Below are 15,936 nucleotides of genomic sequence, written 5' to 3'. Positions count from 1 at the left end.
AATCCTCCAGAAAAGCAATGAGCAAAAACAGTCTAAATCAACTTTTTCAGAACTCTAGAAATTAAGCAAAGACTTGCAACAATTCAAGGAGCATTTGTTTAAGAAAAGTGGCTGAATCTCATTAAACATAGTGAGCATCGAGGCATTTTAACTTGCCCTGTTCCCATCCCTCTTACCCCACCTCTTCAAGTAGCCTTAGAAACCAACAGCCTTGCAACTATGATAGCCATGAAGACCAGCAAACTAGCAACCAATAGGGAGGGGACAGAATGGGCTTGGAGTGCTCCAAAAAGCTTCATTTCCAGGGAATTGTCACTATATGACCTGTCTGCAAATTGCCTATAAAGCTGAATTCTCAGGGCTTTCAGAACTTTCTCTGTACAAACAGCCTTATTGCTAGGGTATTTGTTGAAAATAATCAGTGGGAAGTTTTTAACATTGCAGCTGTTTGAAGCAGTGGTTGCAACTGGGACTAACAAGGAGCTGAGCAAAAAATTTAAAAGAAAAAACTGGGACTGAGATGTTGGTTGGGGGCCTTGGAAAGCTCTGACAAATTCCTGGGAATCTAAAAGGTCATCTGCATGTACAGAGCTATGCACATGCCCAGAAAAGATCTGAGAAAGCCCTAATCTCTCATCTCTGGCTGACTTGAGGGTCTATACAAGTAAGAAATGTAGGCAAAGGCAGAGTTGTAAACTGCCTATTTGACCAGTGAAGGCATGCACACAGAGAGGAAGTTGGCAAAGGTTGAGAGACTTATTGGTTCAAGACATTTAGGAAATCTCTGTCTATTCATTAGCTGACCACTAAGCTAACTAAGCAGAGACTTCAGTGGCCACACATAATAAAGAATACTGACTTTGCAGAATGAATTAATTCAGAAAAGTTGCTAAATAAACAGCAGCAGCAGCAGCAACAACAAATAATAACGAATGAGAACTACAACAAACCCTGGGAGGGAGGGGAATCTGGTGTGCAGAATGGTCAATGGTCACACTATATTTTTTAAATGTTCAATTTTCAACTGAAAATTATAAGACATACAAAGGAACAAGAAAGTGTGTTCTGTATACAGAAAAAAACTCCCAGCCAATAGAAACTGTCCCTGAGGAAGTCCAAATGTTGGACTTACTAGACAAAAACATTAACTCGATCATTATAGATATGTTCAAAGAACTAACAAAAACCATGTTTAAAGAATAAAAGAAAAGTTAAGAATGATGTCTCAACAAAAAAGAATATTAATAAAGAGATAGAAATGGTAAAAAGGACCATACAGAAAATTTGTAGTTGAAAAGTATAACTGAAATGAAAAATTCACTAGAAGGACTTAAGAACAGATTTGAACTGGCAGAAGAAAGTATCAATAAACTTGAAGATATTCAGTGAAGATACTGAATAAATTTAACAAACGAGGTGCAAGACTTGTATACTGAAAACTATAACAAAGAACTCATAATAGCAAAAATGATCTTGAAACAACAACACAGTTGGAGGACTCACATTTACCAGTTTCAAAACTGCAAAGGTACTGTAATCAAGACAGTGTGGAAAGATGGAGGAGTAGAAGGACAGTAAGCGCACCTCCTCTCGTGGGCATACCAAAAGTACAGCTATTTACAGAGCAGCTATTGATGAGAAACACTGGAGTCTACCAGAAAAGATCTTCTATAACTAAAGATATAAAGAAGGAACCACAAGGAGACAAGTAGGAGGTCAGGAGTTATCAAGACCTATACCCCTGAGAAAAAAATGACAGTTGCAGAGGTTCTTCACAAGGAGTGAGGAATCTGAGCCCCACATCAAGCTCATCATCCTGGGGGTCTTGCACTGGAAAAACAACCCCCCAGAATGTTTGGCTTTGAAGGCCAGCAGAGACCCACAGGGTTGGGGGAAGTAGAGACTCTACTCTTAAAGGGTGCACACAAAATTTCACATGCTCCAGGACCCAGGGCAGAAGCAGTAATTTGAAAGAGACCTGGGTCAGACCCACCTGCTGATCTTGGAGAGTCTCCTGGAGAAGCAAGAGGCAATTAGGGCTCACCCTGGGGACACAGACACTGGCGGCAGCCATTTCTGGGAGCTCATTCTACCACAAGGACACTGGTGCTGGCAAGTGCCATTTTGGGATCCTCCCTCTAGCTAATTAATGCCAGGACCTTGCCCTACCCACCAGGCTTTTGGCACCAATACTGGGACACCTCAGACCAAGCAACTACCTGTGGGGGCCACAGCCCCACCTACCAGCAGGCAGGCTACCTTAATACCCCCAGAGCCCACAGCCACCCCGGTCAAGGCCCTGTCCACTAGAAGGCTCAGGTCCTGGCCCCACACACTAGTGCACACGCACTAGACCTGGAACGCCTAGGGCCCTGTAGCCAGAGGTCCCAGGGCCCAAGACAGGATCCAAATCAATAAAATCAGAAATGAAAACAGAGAAGTTACAACCAACATCACAGAAATACAAAGGAGCTTAAGAGACTACTACAGATAACTATATGTTAATAAAGATTGACTACCTAGAAGAAATGGACAAATTCCTAGAAATGTACAGTCTCCCAAGCCTGAACCAAGATGAAATAAAAAATATGAACAGACCAATTACAGATAGTGATATTGAATCAGTAATAAAGAAAAACTCCCAACAAACAAAAGTCCAGGACCAGATTCCTTCACAGGTGAATATTACCAAACATTTAGAGAAGACTTAATGCTTATCCTTCTTAAACTATTCCAAAAAATTGCAAAGGAACTTCACTGAACTCATTCTACAAGGCCAGCATCACCCTGATACTGAAACCTGACAAAGATATCACCGAAAAAGAAAATTATAGGCAAGTATCGTGGATGAACATAGATGCAAAAATCCTCAACAAAATATTAGGAAATCAAACCCAACAATATATTAAAAGGATCATACACCATGACCAAGTGGGATTTATCCCAGGGATGCAAGGATGGTTCAATATCTGCAAATCAGTCAATGTGATACACCATATTAAAAAAACTGAAGAATAAAAATCATATAATCACCTCAATAGATACAGAAAAAGCTTTGACAAACTTCAACATCCATTTATGATAAAAACTCTCCAGAAGGTGGTCATAGAGAAAACATATCTCAATATAATAAAGGCCATGTATGACAAACCCACAGCTAACATCATGCTCAATGGTGAAAAGCTGAAAGCATTTCCTCTAAGATCAGGAACAAGTCAGGGATGCCCACTCTTGTCACTTTTATTCAACATAGTTGTGGAAGTCCTAGCCATGGCAATCAGAGAAGAAAAATGGAATAATCCAAATTGGAAAGGAAGAAGTAAAACTCACTGTTTGCTAATGACATCATACTATACATAGAAAACACTAAAGGCACCACCGAAAAACTGCTAGAGCTCATCAATGAATTTGGTAAAGTTGCAGGATACAAAATTAATATACAGAAGTCTGTTGCATTTCTATACACTAACAATGAACTATGAGAAAGAGAAATTTTAAGAAAGCAATCCCATTCACAATAGCATCAAAAAGAATAAAATACCTGCAAATAAAATAGCTAAGGAGGTAAAAGACCTGTACTCAGAAAACTATAAGATACTGATGAAGGAAACTGAAGACAACACAAACAGATGGAAAGATTTACCATGTTCAGGGACTGGAAGAATTAATATTGTTAGAATGACCATACTACCTAAGGCAATTTACAGACTCAGTGGAATCCCTATTAAAATACCACTGACATTTATCAAAGAACAAGAAAAAATAATTCTAAAATTTGTATGGAAACACAAAAGACCCCAGATAAGATAGTCAAAATAATCTCAAAGAAAAACAGAGCTGGCAGCGCCATGCTCCCAGCCTTCAGACTGCAGTACAATGCTACAGTAATCAAAACAGCATGATACTAGCCCAAAATCAGACACATACATCAGTGGAACAGAATAGAGAGCCGAGAAGTAAACACCGACACTTTTGGTCAATTAATCTATGACAAAGTAGGCAAGAATATACAATAGGAAAAGACAGTCTTTTCAATAAATGGTGCTGGGAAAACTGAACAGCTACATGTAAAAGAATTAAACTAGAATATTTTCTCACTCTATATACAAAAATAAACTCAAAATGGATTAAAGACCTCAATGTAAGCCTGGAAACCATAAAACTCCTAGAAGAAAACATAGGCAAACCCTCTTTGACATAAATTGTAGCAATATTTTTTGGATCTCTCTTAAGGACGAAGGAAACAAAACCAAAACAACCATATGGGACCTAATTAAACTTAAAAGCTTTTGCACAGCAAAGGAAACCCTCGATAAAAGAAAAAAACAAGCTACTGAGTGGGAGAAAATATTTGCAAATTATATGACTAATATCCTTATCCAAAATATATAATATCCAAAACATCCAAATCCAAACCATATAAACAGCTCATATAACTCAACATCAAAAAAACCAACAATGCAATTAAAAAATGGGCAGAAGACCTGAATGGACATTTTCCTAAAGAAGACATACAGATGGCCAACAGGCACACGAAGTTATGCTCAACATTGCTAATCATCAGAGAAATGCAAATCAAAACCACAATGAGATATCACCTCACACCTGTCAGAATGGCTATCATCAAAAAACCACAAATAACAAATGTTGGAGAGGATGTGGAGAAAAGGGAACGCTAGTGCACTGTTGGGGGGAATGTAAATTCGTGCAGCCACTATGGAAAATGGTATGGAGATTTCTCAAAAAACCGAAAATAGAATCTACCATATGATCCAGAAATCCAAACAAGATGAAAACATTAATTTGAAAAGATACATGCACCCCAATGTTCATAGTAGCATTATTTACAATTGCCAAGATATGGAAGCAACCTAAGTGTCCATCAACAGATGATTGGATAAAGAATCTGTTTATATATATATATATATATATATATATATATATATATATATATATATATATATATATATATATATATATATTTATATTTATATTCTATTGTGTGTATGTGCATCTATCTATCTATCTATCTACTATTACATATATATATGTAGTAGAATAGAGTATTACTCAGCCATAAAAAGGGATGAAATTTTGCCATTTGCAACAATGTGGATAGACCTGGAGGTTATTATGCTTAGTGAAGTAAGTCATACAGAAAAATACAAACACTGTATGTTATCACTTATATATGGAATCTGAAATATAAAACAAATGAATGAATATAACAAAACAGAGAAAGACTTATAGATTTAGAGAACAAACTAGTAGTTATCAGTGAGGAGAAGGAAGAGGGAGGGGCAAGATAGAGGTAGGGGATTAAGAGGTACAAACTACCATGTATAAAATAAGTAAGCTGCAAGGATATATTGTACAACACAGGGAATGTAGCCAATATTTTATAATAACTTTAAATGGAATATAATCTATAAAAATTGTGGATCACTGTGTTGTACACCTGAAACTAATGTAATACTGTAAATCAACTATACCTTAATTAAAAAAAGACAGTGTGGTACTGGCATAAGAATAGACATATAGATCAATAAAACAGAGTTGCAAGTCCAGAAATAAACACATACATTTATGATCAACTGATTTTTTTGGTCATTTAAGATAAATTTTATTACATAAAGATTAAACTTCTGTTATGAGGAGATTCATACAAGATTAAACACCTTTTCCCAATGAATCTGAATAAATGAATTTTACTGAATATATCTTCTAGAGTGCTTTTGATGCAGGTTGCTTCAAAAAAGAGTGAAATCATTTTGAATGTTAGAATTAAAACAATTTGCTAATTTATTGGTCCTATGACTCCTTTTATGTAATTAAGAATTCTTATGAAATAATATATTTACGTGCTTGGAAACACTCTCAAACTCCATTTTGTCTTGAACCTTATAACCTCATCTACCCATCATACATTCTTCTTTTAAAAACTATTTTTAAAAATTGATGTATAGTTGACTTACAATGTTACACTGGTTTCAAGTGTACAACATAGTGATTTGATATTTTTATACATTACAAAATGATCACCACATGATTAACTGATTTTTGACAAGGGTGCCAAGACAATTCGATGGGGGGAAACTAGTCTTTTCAACAAATGGTGCTGAGAAAACTGGGTATTCATATGCAAAAGAGTGAAATTGGACCCCTATGTCATACCATATAAAAAATTAACTCAAGGTGGATCAATGACCTAAATGCTATAAAACTCTTAGAAAAAAACAGAGATGTAAATCTTTAAGACCATGGATTAAACAACAGTTTAATAGATATAACTTAGAGGGGTGGGATAAGGAGGGTGGGAGGGAGGCTCAAGAGGGAGGGGTTATGGGGATATATGTATACATGTAGCGGATTCACTTTGTTATACAGCAGAAACTAACACAACACTGTAAAGCAATTATACTCCAATAAAGATGTTAAAAAAAAAAACAGTTTAATAGATATAATGCCTAAAGCAAAGGCAACCAAAACAAAAACAGATAAGTTGGACTTCATCAAAACTAAAGTCTTTTGTTCTTCAAAGGACACTATCAAAGTGAAAAGACAACCCAAATAATGGGAGGAAATATTTGCAAATCATATATCTGATAAGGGCCCAGTATCTGGAATATATAAAGAGCACTAACAATTCAACAACTAAAAGACAAATATCCCAATTTAAAAATGGGCAAAGGATTTGAATACTTTCTCCAAAGAAGATGTATAAATAGCCAATAAGTACATGAAAATATGCTCAACATTATTAGTCATTAGGAAAATGCAAATCAAAACTACAAAGTGATACCACTGTGAAGAGATACCACTTCACAGCCATTAAGATGGCTATAATCAAAATGACAGATGATTACATGTGTTGGCAAGGATATGGAGAAATTAGAACTCTCATGCATTGCTGATTGGAATGTAAAAGGATGCTGCCATTTTGGGAAAGAGTTTGGCATTTCTTCAAAAAATTAAACATAGAGTTACTATTATATGACCTAGCAACTTCACTTCTAGGTATGTACTCAAGATAATTAAAAACATTGTCCACACAAAAACGTGTACGTGGATGTTTATAGGAGCATTTTTTGTAATAGCCAACATGTGTGGAAACATCCAAATGTCCATCTACTCATGAATGAGTAAAAAAATGTGGCGTATCCATACAATGGAATATTATTCAACTACAAAAAGGAATGAAGTACTGATAGATGCTACAGCATGGATAAACCTTGAAAACATTATGCTAAGTGAAAGAAGCCAGACACTAAAGGCATCTATCCTATGATTTCATTTATATGAAATATCCATAATACACAGATCCATAGAGATAGAAAGTGATTGCCAGGGACCTGGGTGACAAGGAGAATGGAAAGTGACTGCTACTTGGTTTGGGTTTTCTCTTTGAGGTGATGGAAATGTTCTGGAGTTAGATCATGGCGATAGTCTCAAAATCTTGTGAATATACTAAAAACCACTGAATTGAATTTTATGGTATGTGAATTATATCTCAGTAAATTCTTTTATTTATATACTATTCTGTGAAGGCAAGTTGGGGTAGTAGAAAGAATGAGACAGAACTTTAGTATTAGATCCTGTTTAGAAACCTGGCTTTAGGAGAGTTTTTAATCTATCTGAGCTTTAGTCTCCACTTCTGAAAATTGAGGCATTAATACCAATCTTACATATTTTTATGTACATTAAATGAGAAATATATGTAAACTGTTTTGGGGGATGGGGGGGGTCTGACATATAGTAGGTGTATAACGCATGGTAATTTATTTCCTTCCTTCTTTCCTTCCTCTCTCCCTCCCTCCTTTCCTTCTTTCCTTCCTTCCTTCATACCGGATTAAGGCACTGGATCAGGAGAAAAGAAAATATAGGAGTCCTGCTATTGATATGGAGATGATAGTCTAACCCTCCCTATGAATTGGGGGCAGAAGACTGGGGGGATGGGGAACAACTCAGAGGGGAAAACTCTGATTTAAGCAGAAGTCTTCCATTCATTCATTGCAATGTGGAGCTCAGCCCAAGAGAGGGTCTGTAGGAAGTCATCAACTTTTCCTCTAGGAAGGAGGGAGCTATTAGCTACAGGGACAGCTGTTGACAAAACAAAGTTGTTCTTTGATTCCAGCCAGAAATGACTTGATTTTTCTTGAGGACAGGGACCACAAGAAAACTAGTTTTAAAACAATGCACTCCTTTGGGCTTCCCTCTCCTCCACCCCTTTCTCTGAAATTTTGGACTCTATTTCCTGGAAATGCGCACTTTGAAAAAACTCCATAGGTGATTCTAGAACAGTGCTTTTTAAAACTTTAATGTGTATTCAAATCACCTGGTGCATTTTGCTAACATGCAGTTTCTGATTCGCTAGGTCTGGTGTGGGGCCTGAGGCTCCTCATTTCTAACAGTCTCCCAGGTAATGCCAAGATGCTGCTGATCCATGGACCACACCTTGACTAGCAAAGGTTTAGCAGCTGATCTGCGCAAAACAGATTGAAGCTGAATGTTAGACTAATTGTTAAAGTTGAAAAAGCTGGGTTCTATGACTGTGCCGTGCACCCCAAACTTTCCAGTCTGCCTAGAGCTTACCTGCTGAAACTCTTCATGCTGTGGAAAGTGTGGTGGGCGCTTCAATACCTGGTTGCTTTCTCTGGGAAGGAGAGCTGTCAGAGAGGAGAGGGCAGCTGCTCTTCTAAGGTCAGAGTCTGAGAGGAGGTTCCCTGAAATTCACGAGAAGCAACCACTGGCGACTGCAGGGATCATCAGCCTGAGGTGCTTTAGGGTTTTTGATCCAGTCTCCTGGGTATGTCAGAGGTGTTTGGGATGCAACATGGGCATCATGGGGGAAAGAGCGCAGGCTTTAGAGTCAGAGAGGCCTCAGACCTCATTGTAACCTTGGATTGTACTTCACTTATGAATAAGAGAACTATCTGAGCCACAGTTCTCTTATTCATATAATGGAGAAAATAATACCAGCCTTGCAGGACTGTGTCAAGGTTTAGGAGATAATGCAGGTAATGTGCCTGCCACAATCAGTGCTCTGTAAGGAGTGGTTCTTAGCCACTGATGGCAGGTCACAGTGCAAATCTAAGAGGAAGGGCCACCAGGGAGAGGGAGGGGCCAGAGAATATTTACTCTCATTTGTTTGCTCACAGTGGGTGCTTAAGTCAACACTGTTGATTTAGGGACTGATTGGGTTGTACCCTTCGGCTCTTTGGTTCAGGGTGGTGGATGTTATGCTTTTTTAAAAAATTAATTAATTAATTTATTTTTGGCTGCGTTGGGTCTTCGTTGCTGCGCGTGGGCTTTCTCTAGTTGCAGTGAGCGGGGGCTACTCTTCGTTGCGGTGCGCAGGCTTCTCATTGTGGTGGCTTCTCTTGTTGCGGAGCACAGGCTCTAGGCGCACAGGCTTCAGTAGTTGTGGCTCGCGGGGTCTAGAGTGCAGGCTCAGTAGTTGTGGAGCACGGGCTTAGTTGCTCCGCGGCCTGTGGGGTCTTCCCGGAGCAGGGCTCGAACCCATGTCCCCTGCATTGGCAGGCGGATTCTTAACCACTGTGCCACCAGGGAAGCCTGATGTTATGCTTTTGAGGAAACTGTAGTGTGGATCCTTTTGCTTTAGAGGATAATCTAGTGGTCAATTTTTCAGAAGATGCAGACCATCCTTCTCATTCCCTGAAGCTTACACATTTTCATGATACACTATTATGTATGACATTAAGAATTTTCAAGCTGAACTGGCCCTAATCATTTAAATCAAACTCTCTTGTTTAGATCTGAGAAAACTGAACACAGAAAGGTTAAACTTGCCTAAGGCTATATAGACCCACTTAGTGGCAAAGCTGGGCCTAGGACACCACCCCCCTAACCCCTACCAGCTCCTGGCTGGGTGTTTTCTACACTGTTCTGTCCTACTATCTAGTTAATACATGCTTGTTCCTACTTAGCATTTTAGATTCAGATGGGTCAAACTCAAGGCACAGTATGTTTTCATTTTAATATGACATGTGTATACTTTTGGGACTCTTGCCCAGTCTATTTGCATTTTGTGGAATTTGGAGAGAAGTTTACTATTGCAATAGTTCATTGTTATATCTTTGGTCAAGACTTTTTGTTGGTCATATCTGTGTCTTTAATCCTAAATTGTGCGTCCAGAGCACAGTTGGATTGGTTCAATGCTTTACCCACATGGCCTCATTTGCATCTTTGGTCAGTGGACTAGGGTTGGGGGCGTTGAGTAAGCTCTCACGGTCACACTGCTTTAGGGAAAAGTAACCCCTGCCTTATAGTCAGCTGTTGCCAAACTCCAGGCTGACGACAGTCTTTTTTTTTTTTTTTTTTTTTTTTTTAATTAATTAATTTATTTATGTTTGGCTGTGTTGGGTCTTCGTTTCTGTGCGAGGCCTCCCTCTAGTTGCGGCGAGCGGGGGCCACTCCTCATCGCGGTGCGCGGGCCTCTCACTATCGCAGCCCCTCCCGTTGTGGAGCACAGGCTCCAGACGCGCAGGCTCAGTAGTTGTGGCTCACGGGCTTAGTTGCTCCGCGGCATGTGGGATCTTCCCAGACCAGGGCTCGAACCCGTGTCCCCTGCATTCGCAGGCAGATTCTCAACCACTGCGCCACCAGGGAAGCCCCTGACGACAGTCTTGATCAACGTTCACTTGTCTTCATGGAATGAGAGAAATGAGAGTAAGATGGTGAGATTTTAAAAGAGAACACAAAAATTTATTTAATTTAAAGATCTGCCTTTTATTCCAACATTACAGCTTTTTGACATTTTATTATTAAAATGTCCTTTTTCTTAAATGAAAATACTGTCCTCGTAGATTGTAGATAGTAGAACCCCCTCCCACTCATCTGTTTATTTTTAAAATGTCCTTATTTGGCAAAGTAAGAAAAAAGTTGGCTTTATTTGGAAAGATTGGCACCCTCTCTAGGTCCCTGAAATCCAAAGTCTGGAAACCAGGGTCTGTGAAGACTTTGCATCATATCTTCCCCAACTGCCTTGTGGTAAGAAGCTGGGATTGCTGGCTTTTAAGTAGGAACTGGAAAGCTGTCTCAGGGTGAGTGTCAAAGAACTCTTTCTCATTGAGTGCGAGGTTGAAGCTTTTAATGGATTCCAACATTAGAATCCACAGTCCCCCCAAATTGAAAATTGGTTTCATTCGTTTTTGAGGGCACTTCGTGGTCTGGTTTGGTGGGTGAAGAAGTGAAGTGAGACAAGAAGAGAAGTCCAGGCTCAGTGCTCCCCAACCCCCAGCAGACGAGGGACTCGAAACAGCATCCCCGGCAGAGGGAGGAGGAAGGTTTGGACACCCTTTTCACGTGGCCGGCCAGCATGCATTTGAAACCATGCCCCACAGCGTTAACAGAAACTGGTGACTAACGGAAATATTTGAGCTTATCTTACAGGACAGCAGGTAAGGGAATAGCTTGTTAAAACCCCCCTCTTGTTAAAGCCTGCCCTCTCTGAGCAAGCGCAAGCGCAAGCGCAAGCTCGCCTTAATTATTTTGTTGCCGATTGCATACCCTTGAAGCTTCACGTAGCCTAGGAATTTGGAGTCAACTCTTGTCCAGTTCGAGTCAGCTAAGACTAGTTGGGACCACTGACCCTAAAACTGGACCTGAGTAGAACACAGATTACCTCACCTTTTCCCTACTTCCAGTCATCTTTCCTCATGCCTAAGACCACCCTGCTTCTTTATCCTGTAAATATTTCAAGCCCCTCGCCTTTGGCGAGGCAGATCTGAGAGTCCTCCCATCTCCTCATTTGGCTGCCTTATGAATAAAACCTTTCTTTGTTACAGACCTCAGCATTTCAGCATTTAGCTTGCTGCACATTGTGCAAATGAACCTGGTTTGGTGAATGGTTTCTCCCCGGAGAGGCAAGAGCTCTGCCTGAGAGGAGGTGCATTGCAAGGTGCTTGGAGAGAGTTTAGCAAAGCCTTGGTCAATAACCTCTGGAAACAATTGGCTCTCCCTTTAGTTCCTGTTAGCTAGACTTTGAAATTTCTTTGCAGGGTGAAGTATTTATCAAGAAATTCAAATTCTTGTTCCTACTGTTTAACTGGACAGCTCAATAGTGAAAAAATACAGGATGGTTTAATCAGTGGGGCGTGACTTGGGACTCCCTGGATGAGCCACGGATCTATGTGGTCGTCTGATGAGAGAGTGATGGAGACAGCTCTCCAAAGGTAAAGTCAAGGAAAGTTGCTACTTATGGGAATTCCCTTACATCCAATTCTTTAAAAGTGTATTGATTTTCTAAAATCCTACCTTATTCATATAAGATTTCAGGTAGCTAACAAATATAAGATTTAAAAAATAAGAAATTAAGGATCTAAGGGTAATAAGAATAGAAAGAATAACACAGTAAGAGGAAGGTGGGGTTCGTTATTTTAGAGATGTTGGCTGACTGTTTCTCTGGGTTTGATACTGTTGTAGGCACTGAGGGAATGACAAACCCCTGCTCCAATGGAGTTTATTATGTGCTGATGTAATATACAACCCTATTGAAACACAGCCCTGAATCCAGCCCATACCTTTCCCTTTTCAATATCATTTCATTAGTTGAGTCACAGGAACATCCTTTAATTCATTTAATTCTGGTAGATGCTACTAACTTGTGCCATTAATTGTGAACTCTGATTGTTTTCCTTTTGTACTGATTTGATACGATGTAGCAACATTTTAAATATTATTACCGATACTGCAGCTTCTTATCTTTCCTAAAAACAAAACAAATAGCAGTATCTACTCTCCTGATAACAAACAGGCTCTATTTTTAGCCTGTGTACAAATGCAGTTTTGTCACTTATGTAATTTGTTATTGATACAATATTTGTAGCACTGTTTCCTGAAACTTTGAGAAACATTGACTTAAGAAATTAAAGTCTTATCCTAACATATCTTTCAGTTGAGAATTACCATTTCAAGATGCTTTTTAAAAAATAACATATAAGGGCTATTTAAAAAAAAATTTATTGGAGTATAGTTGATTTACAACGTTGTGTTAGTTTCACTTATACAGCATAGTGATTCAGTTATACATATACATATATTCATTCTTTTTCAGATTCTTTTCCCATATAGGTTATTACAGAATATTGAATAGAGTTCCCTGTGCTATACAGTAGTCCTTGTTAGTTATCTATTTTATATGTAGTAGTATGTGTATGTTAATCCCAAGCTCCTAATTTATCCCTCCCCCCCAACTATAAGGGCTATTTTTAAATGATGATTGAAATTGAAACATAAAATCTAAAAATTCTAATGGAACATGTGGATCCTAAGAATACAATAGATGCCATTTGGAGATATACTGATTTATTTAAATTATTTATAATGTATTGATTATTAATGATAATATAATATTGCCATATTTTAAGAACTGATACAAATATTATCAGTTTTATTATTTGGCATAAAGAAAATTATGTGAAAGATAATATATTCCTTTTATCTTGAATAAAATTTTGAATGCTTACAATATATACTCTCAAGCCAAAGATTCTGATGTAGTTGGTATGCAGTGGAGCCCAGACATCAGCATTTTGAAAACTCTGCAGGTATTCTCAGGTGCAGCCAGAGTTGAGAACAGCTCTGTCGGATGGCATGGAGAAAGCAAAAATAAATCGGCATGTATCATGCTCTGAAGGGCCTGGTGACAAGTGAGGACAGGGAAAGGAGTGAATATTTTTAAGCCCTCTTGAGGCAGACCTTGCTTTGCATCTGTTTTATTTAATCTTCACAACAATCCCATGAGCTAGGAACCATTACTTCCATCTTACAGGAATTGAGACCCAGTGATATTAAGTGAATTGACCAGAAGCTAGTAAGTAAAGGAGCTGAGATTTAAAAACATTTATGTCTACTCCATCTTGTTACAAAAAAAATGATTTGGGGCTACAAGCTGGGATTTGAAATCAGGCCTTTCCATTTTGGCTGTGGGTTCCCACCAGCTTGACATCCCACTATACAAGATTCTACCAGCAGAAAGTGATTTGGTTCAGGCATAACAAGAACATTATCTTGATCTTCTGAAATTGGTGCTCTGGGACTTTTATTTAATTAGTACTTCTCAGGATCTCTCATATTTATTAACTATGAGTAATAAGAGTGCTGTTTTATTGTAGGTGGAAATAAGCTTTCTTGTGTTTTATGCTGAGAGAATAAGTGCTATTATCTTTATTTGTTTATTCTAGAGCAGTAGTTCCCACCTGGGGCTGATTTTGCCACCCACGGGGTATTTGGCAATGTCTGGAGGCATTTTTTTGTTGCCACAACTGGTGGAGGGGGTGCTACTGGTGAGTAGTAGAGGCCAGGGGTGCTGCAAACATTCTACAGTGCACAGGACAACCCTCACGACCAACAGTTATCCAGACCCAAGTGTCAGTAGTGCTGAGGTTGTGAAAACCTGCTCTAGAGGAAAGGAATTACCTGGTATGTGAAATATTAGTGACTTTTAATAACAACCAATAAATACCATGTATTAAACTTCCATGGCGTTTTGAACCCTTCAGTTGATCAGTCAGCATTTATGTTCTTGGTATCACGTCCAAAGGTCCATTAAAAATGTTTTTTGACCTCAGGAAGCCTACACTCCAATGGGAAACCAAGAAAGTTCTGAAAACTTGAGCAGCTGTCAAAAGCTATCAAAATCATAGGCCATACAATGGAAAGGAGATACACACAGTGGCGAGGAAGACGGTCCCTTCTGTGTGAGTGGTTAAGAGCAGGATTTCTGAAGTTGGGAAGAAAGATCTTTGTTGCATTCCTGATTCACCTTTTGCTATCCATGTGACCTCAGACCAATATGTTGAACTGCTCTAATAATTCCTCCTCCATAAAATGAGGATAATGGTAGCACCCGTATCATAAGGTTGTCGGGAGATTTTAATGAGATAATATTGACACATGTGGAGCACAACGCCCGGCAGAGAGGCACTCAATAAAGTCTTGCTTTCCTTGTTGTTATTCTTACTGGAGAGAGTCCACTGAGTGGGGCCTGGGAGCTGCCCACACTTCCTCCAGAGGAGAATTCCTCCTTGAGCAATGACAGGCGAGTCAGGGCTGCAGGGGCTTCACTTGGGCTCTAGGACGCACCCTGCCCAGCTGGTAATTAGCTGTTCGCTGCAGCTGAACTGGGGTGGCGCTGGGCTTGATTGGCTGGGGGAGGTGGGAAAGAGGATAGATAGCGAGTTCTCTTTTCCTGTGAAAGTCTGTAAACTGAAAACATTCATTGCAGTCTGCAGAGCAGAAGCAGTGTGGGGAGAGGTGTGTGAATGTCTCCATCTGTGAATGAAACATATGATTTAGAGCCGAGGCTGCTCCAGACTTCTTCCCCAGGCAGGACACGAGCTCTCTAGAACTCTCTAGGGGAGGTGATAGGCTGGCTTGCCCCCAGACACTCAGGTGAGGACAAAGGGTGGGGTGTTCATGCCCCGGATACCTGCCAGCTTCTCTGCTAATGAGGTCATTCTGGCTCTGTGCCTTTGTTTGACATGGATTTTACCAGAGAAGGGTGCCCCATCTTTATCCATTGTTGTCCACACCCTTACTGGCTTCCTGTGTTTTGTAAACATAGATATTTTTAGTTTTCTTTCACTGGTATTATTCCAACCCCATGCCCTTGTGCCTTCTTTGTCCAGAACAATCCTCCTCCAGTGCAGGGAGGGCCGTGTTTTGATGCATGCAGGTGGGGGGCCTTCAGCTACATCTAATGGTCCCCCTTGTTGCCTGCTGTCTCAGAATGTTCCCTTCATTCTGTGGGGTCCTGGACTTGAGCTTTCCTTGGCTTATTTCAGCTTCTGCCACTTGACTCCTTTTGTTGGCCGCCTTCTGTTTCAGGTCGTAGGGGAAGGCTGCTGGAGGGTGGGTGGGAGAAGGATGGGGACCTCCCTCAAGAGAGGCTGAGGGACATGGTAGCTCTTGTTC

The sequence above is a fragment of the Balaenoptera acutorostrata genome, chromosome 9, assembly GCF_949987535.1.
Source record: "Balaenoptera acutorostrata chromosome 9, mBalAcu1.1, whole genome shotgun sequence".
NCBI lineage: Eukaryota > Metazoa > Chordata > Mammalia > Artiodactyla > Balaenopteridae > Balaenoptera > Balaenoptera acutorostrata.
The sequence above is the reverse complement of the archived record's forward strand: the minus strand, read 5'-3'. Positions refer to the sequence as shown.